The 27,648-nt window shown below is 44.8% G+C and overlaps 1 protein-coding gene across 1 annotated transcript in view; it reads right to left on the bottom strand.

Moving 5' to 3' along the window:
- LOC308081558 (protein NLRC3-like) overlaps positions 1-24,818 on the bottom strand; it is a gene marked incomplete at its 3' end in the record, with an annotated part of 86,554 nt that extends 61,736 nt beyond the window's left edge. Inside the window, exons 1-3 of the mRNA XM_080457922.1 lie at positions 24,701-24,818; positions 7,060-7,147; positions 2,691-2,772 (exon numbers count right to left, since the gene is read on the bottom strand). The remainder of the gene's footprint in view (positions 1-2,690; positions 2,773-7,059; positions 7,148-24,700) is intronic.
- Positions 24,819-27,648: the final 2,830 nt, after the last annotated feature.

Below are 27,648 nucleotides of genomic sequence, written 5' to 3'. Positions count from 1 at the left end.
GGCCCGTACAGACTGCAGGAGATTGGGTCCGATATTGCTGTCGCCGACATTTTTTGCCGACAAAACCTCCCGATCTGACGCAGATCGGCCTTTGATCTGCGAGATAATGCTCGCTATGTGTGAAAGGCACCGCGAGACGATATGGCCGCGATTATCCGCTCTGCGACGGCTTTCAGACCGTTTTCAGATAACTACCATGTTAGATATTCAGCTCTGTCTGGGACAGGACAGCAGACAATATCATACAATATGAACGGGGCTGCGACCACCTTGCGAGGAGATGCACGCTACAGCCAATGAGAGCACATTACAGCCACCGTGGCTAGGGGGGAGTCGCTGGATCTGACCACAACAAACAGTCCCTACCGCAATATTATCGTCCAGTCCTGTATTAAGTTAACATTATAAAACAAAATGAGAGAGTTAGCGAGCCTGGTGGGCTGTTTATTTTAGAGGAATTGTACAGAGAGAGAGAGACAGACAGAGAGTGAGAGCGAGAGCGAGCTCTGTGTGTGTGTGTGTGTGTGTGTGTGTGTGTGTGTGTGTGTGTGTGTGTGTGTGTGTGTGCAGCATGTGCACGTTGTGTCAGAACAGCGTTGCCAGATGTTGCGAGAGAAATAAGCAACCAGGTCTATGAAAACAAGCCCAAGAAAAGGCCACTTGAGCACTTTAAACCTATTTACAAATACATTGGATATTTGAAAATAGCCGATCTACAAGCTCACAACGCGTCGCAGCTATTTTCAAAGAAAAATCTTGAGAAAATTGTGGAATATTTTCCAAATCCACACAAATCTTGTATGGGGGTCTATGATGGCACAACATATTTACAGAAGGGGGGTCTGCGGACAAATACATATTATGTGTTGTTTAAACCACTGGTTTAAACAACATTAGGAAACAAGGCCAAATAAGCAACTATACAAATAAGCCCAAAAAATGCACCCCGCAACAACCAATATTTACAAGCAACTCTACAGAAAAACAAGCCCAAAGTCGCTTATAATAAGCGGACATGGCAACGCTGTCACTGACCGCTTCTGCGCACTTGACGTGCGAGAGAGAGAGAGAGAGAGAGAGAAAGAGCGAGAGAGGGGGGAGAGGGAGAGAGGCATATCACGGGATACGTCGATTAAAATGAATTGGAATAAACTCAAATGTATGTATTGGGTCTGACTCTGGAGATAGCATCCTAGTGAACTATCCTACAGTGTGTCAGCCCTTGTCGGGGATCAATCCTGTTGTGAAGACCACAACGATATTATGACAGCCGATTTCAAGAAATAAACTCCTGCAGTGTGTAATGCTTAACGATCAGATGACCCCCCGACCACTTAAAGCTCTTGCAGTCTGTACCTGCCTTAACTAAGACTAAAATCATGATATTTCAAAAAAGATCCAGCCGCCAAAACCATCAATTTTTCCTAAATACAATCCCACTAGAACAAACAAAAAACTATACCTACCTTGGCCTAAACATCAGCAGCACAGGGAACTACAACCAAGCTGTAAAGGACCTGAGAGACAAGGCAAGAAGGGCATTCTATGCTATCAAAAGAAACATCAAAATAGACATCCCAATTAAAACCTGGCTTAAAATACTGGACTCTGTGATAGAACCAATTTCCCTCTATGGTTGTGAGATCTGGGGACCACTAGCAAACCATGACCTTGAAAAATGGGATAAACACCAAACCGAGACCCTACACACAGAATTCTGCAAATCCATTCTCCGTACCCAGCGAAAAACACAAAATAATGCATGCAGGGCAGAATTAGGACGATACCCACTAATTATCAAAATAAAAAAGAGAGCACTTAAGTTCTACAACCACCTAAAAGAAAGTGACCTAGATGCACTCCATAACAAGGCACTCACACACAGCGAAACCCTAGAGAGATGCCCCCTCAGCCAGCTGGCCCTGGAACTCCGGGCACAAACAGAGCCACGAGATAGAAAACCCATTGGACTAAACCAAATTATAAAACAGCAAAAGGAAAACTACCTGACACACTGGAAAGAAGCAACACAAAAGCAGAGTAAACTAGAATGCTATCTGGCCCTAAACAGAGAATACGCAGTGGCAGAATACCTGAGCACCGTGACTGACCCAAAACAAAGAAAAATCTTAACTAGGTACAGACTCAGTGAGCACAGTCTTGCGATCGAGAAAGGTCGTCACAGGCAGACCTGTATCCCGAGAGAAGACAGACTATGCACCCACTGCACACAAAATGAAGTGGAAACCGAGCTACACTTCCTAACCGTCTGTCCATTGTACCAAGACATCAGAGACACATACTTCCCACAGATTACAACCACACACGGAGATTTTGAAAACATGACCAATGACAAAAAACTCCCATACCTGCTGGGCGAAGTACAACAATGTGCAAACACAGCAGCAAGATTCGTGAGTTGCTGTGATAGGAAAAGGATATCAAACGGAACACAACCACCCTAAAGACTAATCATTGTGTATATTCCGGCACTATACCTGCACCCAGTGATCTTGGTACATAGAAATTGACCTATCGAAGATTCTGACTTTCAAATGTACATATTTTTTGTTTTGATTGTATTGCTGTATTGTTGTATTATGCTTTCTGCTTTGGCAATGTAAACGTATGTTTTCTCATGCCAATAAAGCCCTTTGAATTGAATTGAAAATTGAAAATTGTGTACTCACCATGAGAGCCAGACTCCACAGCAGTGGCGAGGAGCTCCTGGTCAGACAGCTCGCTCTGTAGGCTTACAGGATGCAGTGCATGCTGGAACACAAGAGGAATAAAATGTTAAGTAAATAATCAGAGTACTTCTTCCACCACTGGAGAGCAGTGGTGTAAAGTAACTAAGTACATTTACTCAAGTAGTGTATTTAAGTACAATTTTGAGGTATTTGTACTTTACTTGAGTATTTCCAATTTCCAATACTTTTACTTCTACTACACTACATCTAGGATCCAAATATTGTACTTTTACTCCACTACAATTATTTGAAAACTTTAGTTACAAGTTACTTTGTAGATTTGGATTATTATCACAAAACATACATGAACCACTTAAGCCCTATAGAGCGTGCCAACAATCCTGAAGGGGGCGTCAACAAGTGTCTTTTGGTAGCGGTGGACATCTTTGAGGGGTAAAAACCAGGTTGACTTAACATTGCCCAATGCCACGCCCAATGCCACGCCCCCCCGTGGTGACGACACGTTGGCACGCTCTATATATATTTTGGCCATTTGAAAATAGCAGATCTACAAGCTCCCAATGCGTTGCGATGCGAAGCATTGTGAGCTTGTAGATCTGCTATTTTCAAAAGATTTTCATACATTTGAAAACTTGAAATGGGACATTTTGCATAATGAGTACTTTTACTTTTGGTACTTTAAGTACATTTTGATTGTTGTATTTAGCAATTTTAAAGAAGAAAAAAGACTTGGTCTATCAATAAATGTGAGTATTCTCTGTGTTCATGTCAATAATCACTGTGTTTACTTATTTATATCCATAATAATAAATGTCTCACTTAAAAATTCTGCGCTATCCACATGTGTCACACAGATTACATTTCTTTGCTAAATAGTTACTGTATCGATTGTAAATCATTGTATCGTATCGATATGAATGAACCAATATCGTCCATGTATCGTATCGTCAACCATGTATCATGATGCGTATCGTATCGTTAAAATGTATCGTTACACCTCTAATATATATATATGTATGAACTGTTTGTTTTTTCTGTTTCTTTCCCCCTTTCTTGCAAATGATGGGCACGACAATACATTTCACCCATTCAACCTGATTGTGATGTGAATTTTTTTTCCCCCTGTGACATTAGGTCCTTTTACTGCCCATCTAAAAGACAGCTTGAGATGACACAGAGAAGTAGCAGGCGCTCTGGGAACAGGTAAGTGGATTAGTGTTATCTGTGTCACGATATGTTCAGTAATCTGTGCTCACCACGAGGAACCTTAGGCCTACACCATGCTCCACAACACATGATGGACAGCTTAGGCTCCCTGAGGGGGAAATATAGTGCTGTTACATGTACAACAATAACAATAACAACAACAACAACACTCATCCAGTGTCATTTTGACCAAAAGTACTCATTATACAGAATGTCCTATTTCACAAGTTCAATATACAAATCTTTTGCGATCTTTTGTGAGCTTGTAGATCGGCTATTTACAGTACTTGAGTACATGTACTCGTTACTTTTACAGTACTTGAGTACATGTACTAGTTACTTTTCACCACTGATTTTGACTATGCATGCACCTCCATGGTACTCTAGCACCTAAATGCCTCTAAAAATAAAACTATACAGACCTCAAAACAGTCAGACTACTAGACTCCCAGGACTCGCCTAACCCAACCTCAGCTCACTTTACTAGGCTGGTATGGCTCAGGGTAGAGGACAGAGTACAGCACCTTGCAACGGGCCTGGTCTTCAAGATATTCAGGGGATCAGTGCCCTGCATGTATCTGTCAAACTACTACACAAGAGTGAGAGACGCCCATGGGCACAGCACCAGAGGGAGCTCCACTGATGTCAGGGATGAATGCATTCTACTATTCCGCCACCAAAATGTGGAACTCCCCTACCACCAGCCATCAAACGGTGTGACTCCCTATCCTCATTAAAAACCACTACTGGAAGAGATAGTCTTCTAGTTTGCCACCAGAGAGTAACCCCCCCCTCCCCTCTAAATATACCTTTTATTTCTCCTGTATTGATGATGATTTGTATTGTATTGTAAGTCTTATGATGAATTGAATACATATGACCACAATGGAAACACATATGACCACAATGGAAACAAGCCATCGAGGCTTTTTTTTTTTGTCATCGTTTTAGCATTGCTTGTGTAATTGTACTTGCTGTACTGTTGTACAACTTGTTAAAAGTGATCAATCAATCAATCACTAACAACAATAACACTAATAATACATTAATTAATTAATTAATTAATAATAATACTTTGAATGACACTTTCCCAAAACACATGACAATGCTTCACAAATCACAACACATTAAAGCACAGGACACATAACAATAAGGGTTTGAATAAGGCAATAAAAAAGTTAAAGCAGAAATAATATAAGACATGAAAGCTCCTCTAAAAAGGTAGGTCTGAAGAAGTGATTTAAAAGATAATGTCACGTTTAGCCTATAAGCTCCTCAAATCTGGAGCCCTGATGTCACCTGCAGCCCTGACAGGAGCAGTGATATGATGGTGTGTTCAGTGGTGGAAAGTAACTAAGTACATTTACTCAACTACAGTACTTAAGTACAATTTTGAGGTACTTTTACTTTACTGGAGTATTTCCAATTTTCAATACTTTTACTTCTACTCCACTACATCTCGGAGGCAAATATTGTACTTTTTACTCCACTACAATTATTTGAAAACTTTAGTTACTAGTTACATTGTTGTTGATTTAGATAATTATTACAAAACATACACAATTTTCATTCGACTTGAAATGGGACATTCTGCACAATGGGTACTTTAACTTTTGGTACTTTAAGTACATTTTGATGCCAATATACTTTTGTACTATTCCTCAATTCTACTTGTAACAGAGTATATCTACATTGCAGTATTGATACTTTTACTTAAGTAAACATGTGAGTACTTCTTCCATCACTGCAGCCCATTAGAATCATGCATTATGCTGCTAATAATGTATCCAGAGGCCAGAGCATGACACAGCATGTTCAGAAGTTGAGAGGTGATTTTATTTAATTGAAATGGGCATCTACTGTATAGGCCTTAATTGAATTTTAATGGTCATACTGCATAATTGTGAAATAATCAAATAGGCTACACAGAAAATCAAACGTGTTCCTATACCCATTATTAGCATTAGCATTATAGAGTCTAATGGGCTGCATGGATGGAAGTTCTCATATGTTTTACTTAAGTAAAAGTATCAATACTGCAATGATACTCTGTTACAAGTAAAAGTCCGGAATAAAAAAATTACTTGAGGAAAAGTACAAAAGCATTGGCATCAAAATGTACTTAAAGTACCAAAAGTAAAAGTACTCACTGTGCAGAATGCCCCATTTCAAGTTCTCAAAATGAATGAATTAAATATATAGGGACTTATCAACTCAATTTTCCCATAGAAAGGAGGTGACATTCACTGCCATTTTTTACCCTCCATTTTGATTATTATTACAAAACATACATTACCCACTTCAGCCCTATGTACAGTACAGTTCGACAATTTGAAAATAGCAGATCTACAAGCTCACAATGCGCTGCAATTCGACGCATTGTGAGCTTGTAGATCTGCCATTTTCAATTTGAAAACTTGTGAAATGGGGACATTCTGCATGACTGATTTCTACTTTTGGCACTTTAAGTACATTTTGATACCAATACATTTACTCAAGTAAAGTTTGAATTCCGGACTTTTACTTGTAACAGAGTATTTCTACATTGCAGTACTGATACTTTTACTTAAGTAAAACATTTGAATACTTTTTCCACCAGTCACCACTGATCCTTTCCTTTTTTTTTTACCGTGTGACTTGACGCCTGCATTGTACGTCTATGTTGCTAAGCAACCTGAATAAAGCTGCTGTCAGGCAGCTCACCTGGGGCTCTGACGTCAGAGAGTGACGCTGGGTGGAGTGTGACTCTGTTTGTTGTAATCCAGTTGAGGAGAGAAGCTCTCTGTCCCTATAGTCTGCAGCACATTGGACATTCATTGGATCCTATACTTCAAGGTATGTTTATAGTTTATTATTTTTTTATTGTAGAATCAGCAACACAATTTAAAAAAATTATAATAGTTTTTTTAATTTATTTAATTTTTTGTGTCAAGACAAAAGACAGTACAGTAAAAGACAATACCAAAAAATTATGTAGTTTTTTTTAATGACAGTCTTTTTGAACCAGTGATCATGCTTATAAAGTTCAATAAACAAACAACACCTGAAGGTGAATATAACTTTGCATCGTGATCCTATTTCTCCACTAGTACAAGATGAGAGCTGAAGCCCTTCCAGTTGTGTTTCTTTGTGCGTAATTTACCTTCATGAAGCAGCAGTTGAAACACAGGGAGTGTCATGTTGTGAGTCGTGGCTGAGTTCATCTGAGGACTTCCTCACCAACAAAAAAACTGTGAGAAAAAAATGTGTGCTTAGTATCATGTTACAATGCAACCAGGCGGGATTTAGGGTTGTGGTCCTGTGGAGGCCCCTGGGCTTGAGTCATTGATGAGGTCCACCTACCACAAAATGATAAACTACCCGAACTACTAGGAATTATGACACATGCATATTATTGGCATAATTTAAAGCACATGAGGAAAAAGCAAGGCCATACACTGCGAACGACAGGAAAAACTGTAAGGGCATTAATGACTTCTGATTTTTGCAAGTCAACTTGTCGTTTGATGACGTCTCTCATCCCACACAAAGGGGGGACATATGGGGAGAGATTTGTCTCAAAAGTAGTTGTGAATCCAATACCAAGATGCACAAATATTCTTTGATTTACAAATGTGCTTCCATGATTTACAAATGTGTTTCCATGATTACATACAAATGTATTTTGCAATCTACAAACACAAATTATTTATTTGTGACTTTTGTAAATTTGAATTTGTAATTTTTACAAAAAAATATTATACTTGTGTGTGCATTTATCATAAAATATCATTTGTAAATCATCTATTCTGTGTGTGAATTGTTGGATCTTATTTGTGAGTAGAACACACGCATACATTCCTTTTTCCTGTTACATGATCATTTTGAGACAAACATCACTCTTTTTTAAGATAATTTTTACAAATGTATTTTCCTATCCACAAACTTACTTGTAACTTGTAAGTTTGCATTTAAATACATGTGCTAAGTTTTTAGCACATTTGGAGAGATTCATACTTTCTGCAGATCCGTGTGTTGGTGAGATTCATACTTTCTGCAGATCCGTGTGTTGGTGAGATTCATACTTTCTGCAGATCTGTGCAGATCCGTTAAGTTTTGAGACAGGCTTCACACTCTTTTGGTGAGATCCGTTAAGTTTTGAGACAGGCTTCACACTCTTTTGGTGAGATTCACTCACAAATACCTGCAGATCCAAACGTGTGTTTGGACTGCCCCACCCCCACCCCATGGCAATTAGAGCCAGGTGGGCACTGCCACTAATCAGGAGGGATCAGTTAGACAGGAGGGATTTCAGAAAATAATAGGTATTTGGGGGTAAACGTTGGGAAGTTGAACAAAAGAACATGGCACAAACACTGGTCAGGGATCTGCCATGACAATAGTCACACAAAAATGTAAATAATTTGCACACATATGTGGCACTACACTGCAGCAGTGTAGCAGTGTCAAACATTTCAAATGGCCATTGCTCTGATCAGCGCGATAGGACTCGATTTGAGCGCCACATAGCAGGCTGAAAATCGAGTCATCTATATTTTCCAATGCTGAATGGTTTGGTCAAGCGCTGACATTTTTTACCATTGAGCTAATAGAGCCTGCCTACTTGCTCAGGGGATACATTTAATCTTGACTAGCAGGTCAAAATTCGTGTCAGATCCTGTGTCTAGGTGAGCCATGACCTTTTGTCTCAATAGAAGAGCAGGGAGACAAAATACAACCACCCCAATTGTACAGATTGGACAAAATTACATTCTCTTCATTAAAAAAAAGTTACATAGTGCCGCTTTAACATACAAACTGCTAGCCAGCTACCTAGATTGTAATACAAAAACTTTTTTTAAAGAAATCTGGCCACGGGAGAGCTATGCAAATAGACACCACAACCTTACTAACATCTATGAAATCCACAATTTTACAGTGTTGCGTTGGAAAACGCGCAACATCATTTTTGTTCATGCAAGAGACTTGAATAATATCACCCCCTCCAACCCCCCAAAATAAAGCTGTAATCCCACGTTTTATGTCCTCTCCTGATGTGGAAACAACTTAAACCATATACTTATTTGACCAATTTCCCAGGGCTCTATAATTGGCCCTCCTGTTTTCTCTGAACACCAAATAACCGAAAATGGCCGATCTACAAGCTCACAACATGCATGATAACGTTACTTGTGACACGTTGAGACACGTTGTGAGCTTGTAGATCAGATGTTCACTATTTGCCCCTGAATAGGAATGCTAAGATTCAAGTGGTTGTTACAACTGTAAGACCCAGGATTTGAACCTGGGTCTTCCGCATGGGAGCCAAGAGGGAATCCCCACTTGGCAGGGGAGATATTGGGCGTAGGAGCTTCAGGAAAGGCTACTTGTCAACCTGTTAGGTGTCCTACCTAACACCAGGGAAAATACACTAGTATAAAGCCCCAAGGGCCTCCGGTCAACCATGTAGAGTTTAAGTGGTTAAATATAGTTCACTTTATATAGAATATCCGTTCCCATTATGTGTCGAAAGACATGGCTTTCAGATCAGTCTTTCAACCCTGCTTCCCTTAACCGTGGGTACCTTGGATCCCTTATGGCAAATCCCAGGCCAGGGCAGGTGATAATGGTCTCCATGTCTGCCTATTAGGCCTATACTAAACAATGGTCAAAGAAGAGAAGAAGTAATAGGAAAGAGTAAAGCACAGCGGGGATCATAAACCTTGCTTATAAGCTTACACTAATGAAGAATGAATCAAATCACTTTACTGAATAATGCTGTGTGAGTAAAGCTCCCCAAACATCTTGGGGACAGGATGTTACTGCAATACAACACACAAAAAGTTACTGGTTACTGGACGCGAAGGTTACCTCGTATGACACTGGAGATGTCGACAGTACTGGTCACTCAGTGGCGAACAGGATGAAGAAATGAAGAAATAGATGAGAATATAATCTGAGGAACTGAAAATGCTTAGTACACGAAAGTACATAGCAGGTGTATCCTGTACTTTGGGCTGGAGAAAGCCGATTACAACATACACAGGCATACGCGCACACATAGATTGGGCGTGAGGCACGAATGCTGTGATACAGACACACATGCATATGGGAAAAGTACTGGGCCATTACAAAACCACAGGGGGGTCAAGAAAGAGGATCTTGACTGTAATGAAGCAGAGTGGCAGATCTCATGCTGGACATGATGACAATTATGATTATTTGAATAATGTAATTTAATCAACAGTATCGATCATGCTGAAGTATGAAACTAACTAAAAGATATGTATGTGTACAACATCTGATAATGAAATGGAGGAAAAGTGATCTGATGCTTATAATATGAGTGATGGAATTAATTGTTTATTATAATAGAAACAAATCCACTGTGAGGCCTTTTAGGAGTAACCTGACTCCGCCAGAAAGAAGAAGCCTGCGTCACATTCAATACTTTCAGGTTATTTTAGCAGTTGCATCCATTGTGTTGATGTTTTCTTTATAGAAATGTGGAATTAATCATGACTGATTGTTTTATGTTAACAAAGGACATCTGCATTTCAGTTTGGTTGAAACATTACCTAAAGTTTAGAGTGATTATGGGAGATAACTAGACTAAAGGTCACCTGGACATGGGGTCAGCCCAAAAAGTTTGACAAACAACAATTGAGGAACCAAACTCATATTAATATACTGATTTGTAACTTATGTATTAGTGAGCAGACACACCCTATTACATGGGCACATTTCCTAATAATGATAACTAAGCAGGGCCGTAGGAAAGGGGGGGGACGGGGGGATTCGTCCCCCGTGGGCCGCGGAGCGGCCTCGCGTGGGCCGCGAACCGGTATTTGGGCCGCGAGGCCATGGGGAAAAAGAGGAGGAAAAAAAGCCTCAAATGAGGCCGGCACTAGGACCCCGCGGCCGCTGCCTGGAAGGGAGGGCTGCTGGGCCCAGATCACGATCAGCTGTGTGAGCTGCTTGAAGGTGGAAGAGCGGCCCCACCCCCCCTCTCCCACACCCCCTCTCCCTCCCCCTCCCCCCTCATTACCTGCTCATCAGAGACCAGCTGTGGGCCTGTGGGTGTGCCGTATTTTTAAGGTCGGGGAATCAATTTGAATGACAGAGCGGTGCTGTCCTGTCTCTCTGCTCTGCTGTGTTAGGGTGCAGCCACACATGATGGGATACCGTCCGTAACACGGGCGGAAGTCCCATACACACCCATGTTAAGTTTAAAACCGGAAGAACGGTCGCGATAACATGGGTGTGTATGGGACTTCCGCCCGTCTATCCCATCCCATCCCATCATGTGTGGCTGTACCCTTACTGGGAGAGTGGGAGCGCAGTGAGTCAGTGTTGCCAAGTATAGTGAGAGAAATGAGCCAGGCGACCTACAAAAACAAGCCAAAAACAAGCCAAAGTTTGGTTGCTGGAAATAAGCAGACTTGGCAACGCTGGCTATAATGCCATTGTCTGGGAGTGTGCTCAGCAGCTCATTGGCTCATTACTCAAAACACGACCAATGACAATAGCGCTTTCACGTTGCTAAGATACGTTCTGTGCGGAGCTGTGCCTTGTCTGACAGCGTCAGTGGAGATGTTTGGAGAAGTTTACAAAGCAAACTGTAAACCTTTTAAAGTATGTCGGCGTATGTTTTCTGTGGTGCATGGTGGGCTGGCTGACATCAGACAGACATGCCTCAGGAGAACAACATTCCAAAAAATATAAGAACCCAAAGGACCTAAGCACAAGTGTCACAGTTCTTCATGAATGAAACATCTCCTAAGATCGATTCGGTATGGGATATTACATCTTATTTATCTGGTTGTGTTTTTAACAAGATGTCAGTATTTCTATTTACCTGCCCAACAGGCTACATATTGGCTGCTGATGTGGGCATAGTCTAGGCTATTTCAGTAGACTAATAGTAATATGGTTGATTGTTTATTAATGTTGAGTTTTTAAAGTCTAATAAATAAACATGTATTTAATATATATTAATCAATATAATTAAATAGTGTGCCCATTTAAAGAACAACTCTTATGTTGTTGTTATGCTCATCTGGAAAAAGGAATTCTTCACAATGGATTATTATAACAGCTAATAAATACATAAATAATATAATTCATAAATACATAAATGCATTTAAATACTTAAATACTTAAACACAAATACATAAATAATATAATTCATGAATGCATAAATACATAAATAAATACTTAAACAAAAATAAATAAATAGTGTTCAGACAACAATATAAAGATTTCTATGTATTTTAGGGGTTTGGGGGGCTGGCTTTTTTATTCTAAATTTCATAGATTTCTATGCATTTCAGGAGTTTGGGGGCTGGCTCCCCCAAAATAATTAAAATAACATAACCCTAACCCTAACCCTAACCTAACCCTAAAACCGAAATAAAGTAACAAAAAAAGTTCAAAATCCGCGAAAATCCGTGAAAAAAATCGCGCACGACGCATGCATGCGTGTGGGCCGGTACAAATATATCCCCCCCCAACTGGGAATGGCTTCCTACGGCTCTGTAACTAAGGCAATCTGCTACACTTCCCCTTGAGATTATATTCCCTTTTCTGTGGAATTTCTTGACCTCCTACTTCCCAGTAACTGCTGTCAACTACATCGACGTGTCATCTTAGGTCACCAAGTCATTGAGTGAACTGTTTTTCATGGCATGATCACGGGTGGTCCATGTCTGTCTCTTCTTGGCTAATGTGGAGTTTCATGTCTCATGTCATTTTCTGACTCGAACCTTGCCCTGTACATATTCTTCAGGTATGCCAGCATGAAAATACTACTGTCACAAAGACACGTAGTTACAAAAGGTAAAATACATTGGGGGCCCCTGGTGTGACTATTGTCATGGCAGACCCCTGAACAGTGTTTGTGCCAAGTTTGGTGCTGATCGTATGTATATATGTATGTACTGTATACACAGTACGCATGTATGTATGTAGCATGAACACCTGCAACTGATTAAATTAACATTAAATGTCTAAATATTGAATCAAGCAACTGTCTGAAGTGCACACAAAAATACAGATAAGTAGAAAAGAAAAGAAAATAAGGGGGGTGCATATGGGCCACTTCTTTGAGTAGTAAACTGTTTTCTGTAATGGAGGCCTCTATTTGCATATTTAGAAGTAGGCTTACCACTAATTACATTACAAATACCGTACACACATTGTCTGACCCTCAGAACATAGATATAGACACTTTATTTTTCAGTGTTGCTTGCCATGTTGAAATTGTTCAACATTGGCAGCCATTTTTTAATGCAAATTAGAAGGTTAAAAACAATCAAATTTGTATGGGAACCATATTATTCAGATTCAGCAGCCTTGAATTATGTAAAATAGTCAGCTTCCCAACTTTTACCCCCAAATAAAAGAAAAATCTGAAATCCCTCCTGTCTAACTGATTAGTGGCAGTGCCCACCTGGCTGTAATTGCCATGGGGTGGGGGTGGGACAGTACAAGCACAGTGTGGATCTGCAGGTATGTGTGAGTGAATCTCACCAAAAGAGTGTGAAGCTTGTCTCAAAACTGAATACGCGTGATGGTGTACTCACAAATGCATATTCAACAATTCACATGCAGAATTTATGATTTACAAATGATATTTTATGATAAATGCGCCTGCAAGTATAAATTATTTTTACAATTTGCAAATTATATATTTACAAAGAGTCATATATTTGTACAAATCATAGCACATGTATTTAAATGCCAAGTTACAAGTAAGTTTGCAGATAGGAAAATACATTTGTAAAAATGTTCTTAAAAAGCGTGACGTTTGTCTCAAAATGATGTAACAGGGAAAAGGAATGTATGCGTGTGTTGGTCTACTCACAAATGCAGACTCAACAATTGACACGCAGAATTGATGATTTGCAAATGATATTTTATGATAAATGCACACACAAGTATAATACATTTTTGTAAAAATTACAAATTCATATTTACAAAAGTCACAAATAAATAATTTGTGTTTGCAGATTGCAAAACACATTTGTGAATCATGGAAACACATTTGTAAATCATGGAATATTTGTGCATCTTGGCATTGGATTCACAAATACTTTTGAGACAAATCTCTCCCCATATGTGGGTCTGTCTTTATATCATATCATTTTACGGGCTCATGTCGGTATTGGAGTTTATCGCAAGCCATATGTAGTCTAGTCCAGTGGTTCTCAACCTTTTCAGGGCGCGACCCCCCAAAATAATCATAATCATATTTGAACAAGGAACCCCCTAAAATAATCATATTTGAACTGGGGACCACCCAAAACAATCACAGAATTTTGCAAGCCGTTAAGCTGCTTTTTTTGGCATCCCAAGTTGTTGGAAGCCTCTTACAACCAACCTATGTACATGTCCTAGGCTGCAAAAGATAAATACAAGTAGATTGCACCTATAACCTACTGTAGCTCTGTGATGGTATAGACTAGAGGAGCGGCTGGTATTTAATGACTTGGGTCATAAAAGCTTCCTCTAAGCTAGAGTCAAAGGTGCAGGCCATTTCAAGAATGGAAACTAATCTGGAGCCTTCATTGACAACAACAACATCTGGTGTATTAGCAGAGAGATGTGCAAAGATTTCAGGATTTTCAGTACAGAGTTGAAACATGGAAGGTTTGACACAGAAATGTGTGTACATTCTCACTGATGGTGTAACATGATTATATGTCCTTAGTTATGAGATCAACTATTCTGTCGTGGCGTGCTATGTAAAGCCCTTTATAGGCATGGCAGCCATTCAGAACACACACACACACACACACACACACACACACACACACACACACACACACCCACACCCACACCCACACCCACACACACATCACACACTGTCTTTCTCTCTCCCACAAACACACAAAGACAATTTCAAACAGGGCGATAAGATAAGATAGTAAAGACCTTTATTGATCCCACTGGGGAAATTCAGGCGCCAAAGACAGTACAGCAGTTAAAAACAGATTACAGGACAAGGAAAAAGTACTGTAGACACATTGTGACCAGCCAGTTTCAAATCCTAGCATGAGCAGTGTCACAATGCGACACATTGTAAGATTGTAGATGGGCTATCTTAGAGAATCTTGGAGGAAAAAGTTATAAGTAGGGTAAAAGCTGCAGAATACGTCTTGCAGTAATAGTAAGCTCAAAATGATGTAAGGGGGAAAACAAATGAATAGCCTACATTGCCTTGCCAAAGAACTTGTTGGAATTTCTTGCACCTCCAAAGAAAAATGTTTTGCACCTCCAAGATTGGAGCACTTTCTATGCATTACCCCTCTCCCACATACTATCTTTCTCTCCTTCTAGGTCCCCTCTAAACCTGTCTCTCTCTCCAGTCCCATCCTCCTCTATCCGCCCCTCACTCCTTCCCTCCCTCTCTCCGTCTCCCCGGTTCCACATAAAACAGGACGCCTCGTCACCCTATACTCATGAGATAGAGTTCTATGCAGCTCTTGTCAAATTGGAAGGACATTACTGGCGTGAGCACTCAAGAAATGACTCAACGGATGAATATCCAAAATATGAATCTCGCTGACTGCATGGTTAAACTATTAATTTAAATAAAATAATAATAATAACTTTCTCTGTTGAGGTGCATGGGATTCACAGCAAATTCAAAAAACAAATCACATGCATACATGCATATTATTATGCATATTAACCCCATTAAAGCTGCACTACAGTATGTAACTTTCCTCTTCTACTCCGGATTTTAACGCGGTTTCCTGCACATGTGCTGATTTTTTTTACCATTGATCAAATGGAGCAAATTTAATCTTGACCTGATGGTCAAAATATGTGTCAGATCCTGCGTCTAGGTGAGACATGACCTTTGACACGATCTAAATGTCTCAATAGAAGACTAGGGAGACTAAATACAACCACCCCAATTGTATAAGTAATATTGTTTTAAAATACTCTACCATACAGATTGGACAATATAACATTTCATTCATTTAAAAAAAGTTACATAGTGCCGCTTTAATCCTAGCCTCCCTATTTTGGAGTTGAAAATGTTTGTTGTTCAACTGGGCAGCATATGGCCCATTGGAACATTCCATATTCCAATGTAAAAAGCTGATCTACAAGCTCGAAATTGCTATTAGAGAAAGTGTATTGAAGCTTCTCTTTCCTGAATCAATGAAAAATAATAATAATAATAATAATAATAATAGTAATAATAATAATAATAATAATAATAATTATAATAATTATAATAATAATAATAATAAAAGTAAACCAACAGAGATTCAAGCCCATGGTATTGGGTTTAGGACCACCTGTCCGCGAGACCGAGAACGTCAAGACAAGTTTTCCCTGTCGTCAATCTATAACCTTGCGTCGCCAGGATTTTCCACAGAGCAGAGAAAAGTTGAGTCGGTCACATGAAGATACCAAGGATTAGTCAGTGATGTCACTGAGGTTTATAAACAGCTTTGTCCGTGCTACTTCCTGTAGTGACATCACTGTTGAATCCTCCTTTGCCTTTGTTTCAACGTGTGTTGACGTGCGCCGTCGCTACAAGCTGTAGCCAATTTTGTCACGATGATGATCGATTGTGCTAATGAAACACTAAACAGGATTATTATTTCATGTCAACATTCAAGTACATCTATCAGAAGATGTAGCGTCACTCTGCAAGTTTAACCATAGAGTTAGAGTTTAACTAATCTCTCAAGAACAGATTCTGCTCTGCGTTGGAATCTGTCGTGAAGGTTCGTCATAACATGTACGCACTGGGCTACAAGTGGGCGTGCCTTCAGATCAGGAAGCAGGCCGCGCTTTACCCAATCAAATGTAGTGGGCGGGATTCACGTGTCCGTCGATCCTTCCCCCTCGAAACAAACCCAAACTAATTTAACAATAGCGTCCGCGGAGCAGACAAAACCACGGAAAGATATTCACATTTTAACTTACTCTTTCATCATAGAAACAAGTGGGCTTATAACCAAAACGATCCATGTTCTCTGGGAGAAGTGGTGTTAGTGTTCCGTGTAGAAATATTGTTAGTGGGAATGAAAACATAGTGGCACCACCGGAAGTGAAAGGCTGAAGGCAGACCAAAACCCCGGTTTCCTTGCGCACGGGTGCTACGTCGTCATTGTCCCAGAGCCAAGTAAGATAGTACAAACAGCAGAGGGCGCTGTTTTTCATTCTTATTTGGCTCTGGGTTCCCAGATTGGAGTTTAACTAATGTTTTGTTGCATTGCTTCTCTCGTTGTTCACATATGGGAAACAGCGCCCTCTGGCGATGATACAGAAGCTTCACATTCACTCCCTCAGGGCCAAAACCCTTTTTGGCCCGATGGGCCTCCCGTCGCTTTCCGGTAGCCCCTTCCCCGAAGGCATAAAAGGAACCGGAACGCGGAAGTCATTCTCTTTGTTCTTTCTGCCAAGCGTTTGAAGGAGCTCCACACTCTAAGAATCGACGTTGCAGGTTTCTACAAGCTCAATAGCGACGGGTCGGATCCCAGTCCACTGAGTTCCCCGACCTTTTCTCCCTCTTCTAACTACTGTTTTCCCGGCGCGGAAAACACTGCTAACCTTCATCCACGCTAGCCTTCGTTAGCCCAGCTAGCAGCTAGCGGTTAGCTCTTCTCCTCGGTGGTTTTAGCCTAGCTAGCCACCCTCTTCACCATGGCTCGACGGGACCGTCCAGCCGTCGCCGATCGCCGACACCGGGAGACCAGCATGGATCTTCCCCCGCGGCGGTGCGGCTCCCGTTCATGCTCCCAGCCTCTGGACGAATGGGACATGCATGACCACTGCGTAAGCTGCCTGGGCCTCGCACACGCTGAGGACGCCGTCTACGGCGACCCGAGGTGTTTCGAGTGTGCAGGCATGCACACCTCCGAGCTCAGGAGCCAGTTCAGCAGGGCCCAAAGGCTCTTCCTACCACCACGGGCCCTGTATGACAGCTACGAGGACGAGCTCGACGGAGACCGCCGCTACTATTCCTCTCGACGATCGGCGGACCGCGGGCCAGCTAGCCTAGCCACCGGATGGGAGGAACGTCGACGGCCCCGAGCGTCAGCAGCAGCCGGCTCTGCACGGGCTCTGGAACCGCGGGAGCAGCTCCGATCGGCCTACCCGAGGCCTACTCTACACCCCCGCTCACGCTCTCCTACAACGAGGGAACACTACGAGGGCACCGAGCCCAACGTGGATCCCCCTCTCACCCCACCTGAGGGCCGCAGCAGCGGCGCCGAGCATCGAGCAGCTCTTCGCTACTTTTCCCCGCCGGTGAGTGTTACCTCTGTCGGCGATGACGAGGCCGACAACGAGGCCATCACCTCTTACCAACCCCGGGCCTCCGATGACGATGGAGACGGCTACCACGTCGTCGATGAAGTCGAGGGGGAAGGGGAGGTCGTCCTGCACGACGCCGATGCCACGGATGACCGTGGCCCCCCAGTCCTCGGCCCACCTGAAGTGAGGACCCCTCTCCCTGCTACTGTACCTGCGGTGGCGGCTGTGGCCCAGCCTGGCAGCGCTCCTCCACCGGCCGAAAGAGGTGAGACCACCTTACTGGAGCTCTACAAAACAGCTACCATCAGATGCGGTCTCAAGTGGCCGGCTGACGACACCGAGGAGCCCCCCACCAACCCCTCGGAGTTTCAGGGTCTCGACTCGGTGGACGAAAAGGTTGCCAAGAAATCTAAGCTTCCCCTGGCAAAGGGTTTCAGCGCAGCCCTCTCATCGTCGTGGGATTCCCCCTTAGGCCCGGACGCTGAACCTAAAAGGTTACGTTTTAACATCGATTGTGCGGGTGCGAGCGAGCTCGGCCTCGTGGCCCTCCCCCCCATGGATCGCACCCTGGCCCTCTCACTTAACCATAGCCAGCCACGCGGCCAGAAGCCCCCCTTCTCCACGGTAAAGGATCCTCCGTGTCTGACCAACGAGAAGGACGTGTCTGGCTCAGCAGCCACCAGAGTTATCTACAAGGCTTTTACTTCGGGCGCTAGGGCTCTCAACGCCGCAGCTCTGCTGCAGGGGTCCCTGAAAGTGCTCCTGGGCGAGGCAGGAGACGCCGCCACACCTCAGCAGCTAGCAGAGATGAGGCGCATCACACAGGAGATTATCCTGCTTAACAAATACTCCACAGAGTGGACTGGCAGGGGGCTCGGACTGTGTGTCACTCATGAGAGAGCGCGGTGGCTCGACCACGTCACCTTCAAGGGTCCTGATGACAAGAAGAACCTCCAGAACCTTAAGGTGACTCCCGGTAATCTTTTCCATGGGGGCATGGGCTACCTGCAGGACAGCCACGCAGTGCGTAAAGCTCAGGACGAGGCTGCCTTGTCCTGCATCCAAGTTCCAGCCAGGTCCCTTCCCCCCAAACCCCAGAACCGTCCTCCGCGGCCGGAGAGAGGCAGACCACCGACCCGACAGGACGCTCCGTCTCGCCAGACCCATTCCTTCTCCGCCCCGCCTGCCTCCAGAGGCGAACAGCGTGACCGGAGGGAGGACGACCGCTCACGCCCCCCACCCAGCAAGCCTCACCAGAGAGGCGCTTACAGGGGTCGCCATTCCAAGCGGGGTAGGTGACACTGTCACTCCCTGCCAGACGAGCAGGGACGTTTTCTCCCCTGGTTCCCTCTCCCCTCAGACGGGGGATCTGCACCAGGTTCTAGTGGCCTCGGGCCTCAGTGCCAGGACGACGAGGAAGAGGAGGAGATCCTCACCGGAGCTAGCGGCGACAGAAAATTGCGCCACGAGCCCCGAGTTACAAGACACATACACATTTCATAGTACAGGATTACGTGAATGTGCATGCACTTGTGTCCCCTGCTTCTGTTGCAAATGTTTCTTATATGACAATAAATGCTTGTGTAATAAAAAACTAAAAAGAATTGCAACCAAAAGCACCCAAAATGAGCCAGCGACCACCATGGTGGTCGCTGGACAGAACAAAGGCTTTGTGGCGGGCCAAAACCTTCATTTTCCAAAGGGGTCACGCCAAAATTTTCCTTGGTCCATGAAAAAGAGCCACAAGGTAAAAATAAGCCAAAATGTCGTGAGGACGGTGGGGGTAGCCAAAATGGCCGCCCCCCCTGCACAACACGTGTTGCCAATCAAAATGGCTGCCGCTGCTTGCAGGCACGTGTCGACGGCAACAATGGCGGTGCCCACGTGTGCGGCCAGTACTTCCAAAATGGCCACGTACATGGGCCCGGAAGTAACACCAAGCACGGTTGTCAGGCCAACGAGTGCAGCCAAGATGGCGGCTCATGTACGCTCGACTACAATAACAACCCCCCCAAATCCGTTGTTAATGCACATCGAGCAATGGAAGAAATGCAACCCCAACCCCTGGGTGCTTCGTACGATAGCAAAGGGGTACAGACTGCAGTTTTCCACCAAACCACCCATGTCCAACAAAGTACTGTTGTCACAAGCGGCGGTGACGTTACGAGAGGAGATCTCCTCCCTATTACGCAAGAATGCCGTACGGGAAGTGTTACCGGGAGAAAGCGTCTCGGTTTCTACTCGAGATACTTCCTGGTCAAGAAGAAAGGGGGTGGATTACGTCCCATTTTGGATCTCAGAGCTCTCAACAGGTATTTGAAAACTTTTCAATTCAAAATATTGACGGCAGCAGCGTTACTACGCTCAGTCCGCCAGGGCGACTGGTGGAGCTCAATAGATCTCAAGGACGCCTATTTCCACATCCCTATTTACCCGCCGCACAGGAAATTCCTGCGGTTCGAATTCGAGGGTCGGGTGTACGAGTACCTGGTCCTCCCGTTCGGGATGTCCCTGAGTCCCAGGGTGTTCGTGAAATGCACTCAGGCAGCGATAGCCCCTCTGAGGCAGAGTGGCGTTCGCATAGCGAGTTACATAGACGATTGGCTTTTGACGGCGGATTCGCATCAGGAAGCATGTCATCACACCAATCTGGTGGTGTCGCACCTGACCTCCCTGGGATTCACGCTAAACTTCGAGAAGTGCGTGCTCACCCCGTCCCATCGCGCTACTTTTATAGGTATCGCGCTGGACGCGGTCGCTCTCAGGGCGCGTCTGTCTCAGGAGAGGATAAATTCGTTCCTGAAGTGTCTGGCATTGTTTCAACTGTGACGCAAGGTCCAGTACAAAATCTGCATGAGGGCAGTGGGGCTCATGGCCTCGGCCATTTCCTTAGTGCGCCTGGGCAGGCTACACATGCGGCCGTTTCAGAGATGGATGGGCTCCCTCAGGATCCCGGCCACTCAGGGTTTTCGTCGCATGACGGTGTCCGCAGCGTGCATGCAGTCCCTTCAACAATGGAAAGTAGCTTCTTTCCTGTCGGAGGGCGTCCCGATTGGGAGGATCATCTCGAGGAAGATGATCACCACCGATGCCAGCCTGACAGGCTGGGGCGCAACATTCGAGGGCCGGATAGCCAGGGGTCTATGGGACCGCAGTATGAGGAAAGCCCACGTCAACTACTCGGAGCTGATGGCAGTCTTTCTGGCGGTAAAACACTTCAGGTCCCACATCGGTGGTTGTCACATTCTGGTCAGGACAGACAATACCACGACCATGGCCTACATCAACAAGCAAGGAGGTCTGTGGTCTCCTACCTTAGATGGTCTGGCTCGGAGGCTGATACTGTGGTGCGACTCGCACCTGAAATCAATCAGCGCCTCTCATGTGCCTGGACTTCTGAACAGGGGAGCCGATCTTCTGTCCAGAGGCAGGACTCATTATTCAGACTGGTCTCTGCACCCCAGGGTCGCGGCCCAGATCTGGACCAGGTTCGGTCGGCCCCAGGTGGACCTCTTTGCCTCGGAGGAGAACGCGAAGTGCTCGCTGTTTTTCTCAATGAAAGGCCAGGCTCCGCTGGGTTTGGACGCCCTGGCGTACGAGTGGCCGGGGGGGCTACTTTATGCGTTCCCTCCACTGGAGCTGAACCACCCCACTCTGGAACGGATCAGGCTCCGGGACCTGACGGTGCTGCTGGTGGCTCCAGCATGGGGCACTTGGAGGTCGGAGATAGCTCCCCTCCTATACGAGCGGCCTTGGCCCCTCCCGCTGCGAGAGAACCTGCTGCAGCAGGCGGGGGGGGGGGGCGAGATTCATCATCCCAGACCCGCCGACCTAGATCTGTGGGTCTGGCCTGTGAGAGGGAAAATTTGACTGCGACTGGACTTCCACCTAGAGTGGTAGCTACTATTCAGGCCGCTAGGGCACACTCCACTAGGTCCGTCTATGGAGCTAAGTGGGGTGTGTTCGAGGAGTGGTGTGTGGAACGGTCCCCAGTTGTGGTCCCGTTCCAGGCTTCGGTCGCAGACATCCTGACCTTCCTACAGGATAGGTTGGATCTTGGAAACGCTTTCTCCACGGTCAAAGTGTACTTGGCGGCCATTTCGGCCAACCATGTTGGTTTCAATGGGAAAACCGCGGGGAAGCAACAACTTGTGTGTCAGTTCATGAAGGGCGCGTTGCGTGAACATCCTGTCTCAAGGTCCTTGTTTCCCACGTGGGACTTGGTCCTGGTGCTCGACTCACTCTCTCGTCCTCCTTTTGAACCTTTTGAGACGGTGGAACTGAAGTTCCTCACGCTCAAGACGGTACACTTGGTTGCGCTGACAACAGCGAAACGGGTGAGCGATATACATGCCCTCTCGGTGGTTCCGGAGTGCATGAGGTTCGCTGGTGATGGCAGTAGGGTTGTTCTAAAACCTAACCCGGCAATCATCCCCAAGAACCACCTGGCGGTGGTTACGCCAACCGAGTTGGTGGCTTTTCACCCGCCTCCGTTTGCCTCAGAGGAGGATCGGAGGCTGCACTGTCTTTGTCCAGTGAGAGCCCTGCGGCTGTATGTCCGGAGGACTGCGGCCCAGGGCCGGCCTAGCCAGTTGTTCGTCTCCTTGGGCCCCGGGCCTGGGGGAAGGGCGGTGACTAAGTCTACGCTTTCCCGCTGGATTGTGGAGGCTATTCGCCTGGCGTACACCAGTAGGGGAGCCACAGTGCCTGAGGGCCTGAGAGCGCACTCTACTAGGGGTGTATCGGCGTCCTGGGCCCTCTTCAGAGGGGTGTCTATTCAGGACGTTTGTATCGCAGCGAGTTGGGCGTCTCCGTCGACTTTCGCTGCTTTCTACAGCCTGGACGTGGCGGCGTCTTCCATGGCGCACGCAGTCCTGGGTGTGGCTTCCACCTGAGGGTGGATGGGTGCATGGAACGGCGGTAGGTTCTGTTCATGCCCCTGTGCCTTAGTGTATGATAGGCCGATGTCTGGGCCTTAGATTTATAAGGCGGACTTCGGTCTGTCAGGGCCCTCCCCCCCACTAGAATAGACAGGCTGTGCCTGCTTTTTAGTTTATAAGGCAGACCTTGGTCTGTCAGGGCCCCACTTTTCTCCTGTTCCGTGCCTTAGACCCGGTGGGTCTGATGGCGCCTGGGTGTCAGGGGCCACGCCTGGGACAGCAGGTTGTGGTATCTCGATTCGTAGATACATTCCGGGGGTTTATATCTCCCATATGTGAACAACGAGAGAAGCAATGCAACAAAACCGGTTTTGTAAATTGCGAACGAGTTGTTCACAAAAACACCCTTCTTTTTTGCTTGGCAGAAGGAAGCTGGTGTGTTAAGAGAATGATTTCCGCGTTCCGGTTCCTTTTACGCAAGTAACCCATAGTTTTTCTCCTGTCCAAAAGTATTTCTGATACAGACACTTTTTTTTTTACATCAGCCCTGTCCTTGTTGATATATCACCATTTAGGTCAATGATATAACATTATGTAGTGATATAATAATATATAAATAGCAGCCAGTGATTGCGAACGCCTCCGCCCAAGTGCAGCTTACTATGACACCATGCTCGGGGTGTGTGTGTCTCTGTCTGTGTGTGTGTCTCTCTGTGTGCAGTATGTGTGCAGCCGCGCCCCCATGTGACTCGCGCTCTCATTGGCTGCTGACAGACGCGCCCCCATGTGACTCACGCTCTCATTGCCTGCTGACAAATGTCAGAGTGGAGCGTAGGAGAACCATATCCCCCCCATTAACTTCAATACGAGGCGGAGGCAGTCACGTCACTTTCTCTCTACGCTCTCCCCATCACGGTGAAATAACACGGATTATTAACACGGAAGTCCGTAAATACACAACATAACAATTTCAAAAAGACCAAAAAAAAATAGGGCTGCGTTCGCTTCCAGCGTTCGCGCGTCTTACTTGTGTGTCATTGACTGTCAGTCAACTTGTGTTTTGATACGATTGGTAACCCCCCCTGTCCATGTAAACACAGTCACTGTGATATGAAGATATATTCTGATTATTAGTGTAATATTAAGGTCCATGTAAACACAGTCACTGTGATATGAAGATATATTCTGATTATTAGTGTAATAATAAGGTCCATGTAAACACAGTCACTGTGATATGAAGATATATTCTGATTATTAGTGGAATATTAAGGTCCATGTAAACACAGTCACTGTGATATGAAGATATATTCTGATTAATAGTGGAATATTAAGGTCCATGTAAACACAGTCACTGTGATATGAAGATATATTCTGATTATTAGTGGAATATTAAGGTCCATGTAAACACAGTCACTGTGATATGAAGATACATTCTCTTGAACAGCCCTGGGAGAGCTACTGTAACAAACTTTAGTGTAATGTAACCACGTGTTAATTTAACACAAAATAAACCCACAAATACACAAATGACTGTTTCACTGTTTAGTTCAACTTAACTCACTGAGTAAACATTTTACCATCATGGATCTTACGTTAGCAACTTAGCAGCTAATGTATTTTGTGCAACAAAACTTAACTTACCCAGAGTTTAAAGTGGAACTAACATCAGTAACACTGTCGGCTAGATGACTAAACGTTGTTCTTCATGAAGCCTTTGAATCTGTAAGACTGTGTTTTATTTTACACGACTTGATCCATTTTCTCTCTCTCTCTCTCTCTCTCTCTCTCTCTCTCTCTCTCTCTCTCTCTCTCGCTGGGGAAAACGACCAGCAAACAACTGGAATCTTTTCTCCCTCTGCCTCAATCTGGTCTCTGGCTAATGAGAAGGGAGGGGTTGTCTGTGCAGAGAGAGAGAGAGAGAGAGAGAGAGAGAGAGAGAGAGAGAGAGAGAGAGAGAGAGAGAGAGAGAGAGAGAGAGAGAGAGAGATCATACTGTTGCATACTGTCTGTCTGTCTGTCTGTCTGTCTGTCTGTCTGTCTGTCTGTCTGTCTCTCCTGTCTCCCTCTAAGCTGTCCTACTGTCTGTCTCTCCTACACTGTCTCCCTCTCAGCTGTCCTACTGTCTGTCTCTCCTACACTGTCTCCCTCTCAGCTGTCCTACTGTCTGTCTCTCCTACACTGTCTGTCTCTAAGCTGTCCTACTGTCTGTCTCTCCTACACTGTCTCCCTCTCAGCTGTCCTACTGTCTGTCTCTCCTACACTGTCTCCCTCTCAGCTGTCCTACTGTCTGTCTCTCCTACACTGTCTCCCTCTCAGCTGTCCTACTGTCTGTCTCTCCTACACTGTCTCCCTCTAAGCTGTCCTACTGTCTGTCTCTTCTACACTGTCTGTCTCTAAGCTGTCCTACTGTCTGTCTCTCCTACACTGTCTCCCTCTCAGCTGTCCTACTGTCTGTCTCTCCTACACTGTCTGTCTCTAAGCTGTCCTACTGTCTGTCTCTCCTACACTGTCTCCCTCTCAGCTGTCCTACTGTCTGTCTCTCCTACACTGTCTCCCTCTAAGCTGTCCTACTGTCTGTCTCTCCTACACTGTCTGTCTCTAAGCTGTCCTACTGTCTGTCTCTCCTACACTGTCTCCCTCTCAGCTGTCCTACTGTCTGTCTCTCCTACACTGTCTGTCTCTAAGCTGTCCTACTGTCTGTCTCTCCTACACTGTCTCCCTCTCAGCTGTCCTACTGTCTGTCTCTCCTACACTGTCTCCCTCTAAGCTGTCCTACTGTCTGTCTCTCCTACACTGTCTCCCTCTAAGCTGTCCTACTGTCTCCCTCTCAGCTGTCCTACTGTCTGTCTCTCCTGCACTGTCTGTCTCTAAGCTGTCCTACTGTCTGTCTCTCCTACACTGTCTCCCTCTCAGCTGTCCTACTGTCTGTCTCTCCTACACTGTCTCCCCCTCAGCTTGCATACTGTCTGTCTCTCCTACACTGTCTCCCTCTCAGCTGTCCTACTGTCTGTCTCTCCTACACTGTCTCCCTCTCAGCTTGCATACTGTCTGTCTCTCCTACACTGTCTCCCTCTCAGCTTGCATACTGTCTGTCTCTCCTACACTGTCTCCCTCTCAGCTTGCATACTGTCTGTCTCTCCTACACTGTCAGGAGAGACAGTGTAGGAGAGACAGACAGTAGGACAGCTACTATGTCATGAGGAAAACTTGAGAGAATATCCGTTTCCATCAGGACTGATTGAAAATAACTTTATACTTGATCGTTAACCACTTGAACCCCAGCATCCCTAATCTGGGGGGAATATTTGCCAAGAATAGCCGATCTACAAGCTCACAACACCTTGCAAGAGATTTGATGTAGATGGAGGATAGAACGCACCAAGTACAGTGCAAGTATAGAGGGTCTAAATGGTATAACTGAAGTCAGTTCAACATGTTGTAATCACAGAGAGAATAGGGAGGGCCTGACTCTGACAGACAACATTCCTCTGTGTGTGGATCCAGATGTGTATCCAGTATTGAATAAACAATGTGTGTGTGTTGGATGTAGGGGAAGTAAAACTCCATTCTATTATTCAGCATGTCTGAACCACATCAACCATAGCCTCACTATTCTGGAGCAAACGTTTAGCGGGGGAAAAAAAGCTGATCTACAAGTTCACAACACGTTGCAATGCATTGCTACATACTACTCACCTATACTCACCTCTTTTACAGTAATTTAGACCACTGTGGGCAATAGAAAAGTAACTGTTGCATACTGCACAACGGGCAAATGTATCATTATTCTTTACTGGGATGAAACACTGGTAATGCTAGAAATATTCTGATGTAAAGAGGGCTTTATATTCCTTTGTTTCCCAGATGCCAACTTTCAAGACCTCCTCTCTTAAAAACCTTATTCCCTCTCCTCTATGCCTCTCCTCTCCTCCTCTCCTCTCCACCTCTCTTCTCCTCCTCTCCTCTCCTCTCCTCTCCTCTCCTCTCCTCTCCTCCTCTCTTCTCCTCTCCTCCTCTCCTCCTCTCAGACCATGGACTGGTCACAAAAAAAAGATTGACAGTTCAGCGACACAAGAACCAATCAAGAGGAGGTGAAAAGACATGAGAACCAATCAAGAGGAGGTGAAAAGACATGAGAACCATCAAGAGGAGGTGAAAAGACATGAGAACCAATCAAGAGGAGGTGAAAAGACATGAGAACCAATCAAGAGGAGGTGAAAAGGGCGTCGCAGGTTACAGATCTGGTCTAGAGCGGATACAGAAACGATCTGTGAATCTGAATGTGTTCATGTGTGAAAATAATTTGGTTCCATTTGTACACTCTCAGAGTTACAGACCTGTAAGGGTCCATTTGGTTCCATGTGTACACTCTCAGAGTTATAGACCTGTAAGGGTCCATTGGTTCCATTTGTACACTCTCAAAGTTACAGACCTGTAAGGGTCCATTTGGTTCCATGTGTACACTCTCAGAGTTACAGATCTGTAAGGGTCCATTTGGTTCCAGTTACCAAATGGACCCTTATGGGTTTATTCCTGGCCAGGGCAGGGAGTCAAACACCTACCCAGACCACCCTGCACACACAGAGCAA

This window comes from Gymnoscopelus braueri (genome assembly GCF_963280865.1).
Source record: "Gymnoscopelus braueri genome assembly, contig: SCAFFOLD_113, whole genome shotgun sequence".
In the NCBI taxonomy this organism is placed as follows: Eukaryota; Metazoa; Chordata; class Actinopteri; order Myctophiformes; family Myctophidae; genus Gymnoscopelus; species Gymnoscopelus braueri.
Note: the sequence above shows the minus strand (reverse complement) of the source record. Positions and strands in the feature narration are given on the sequence as shown.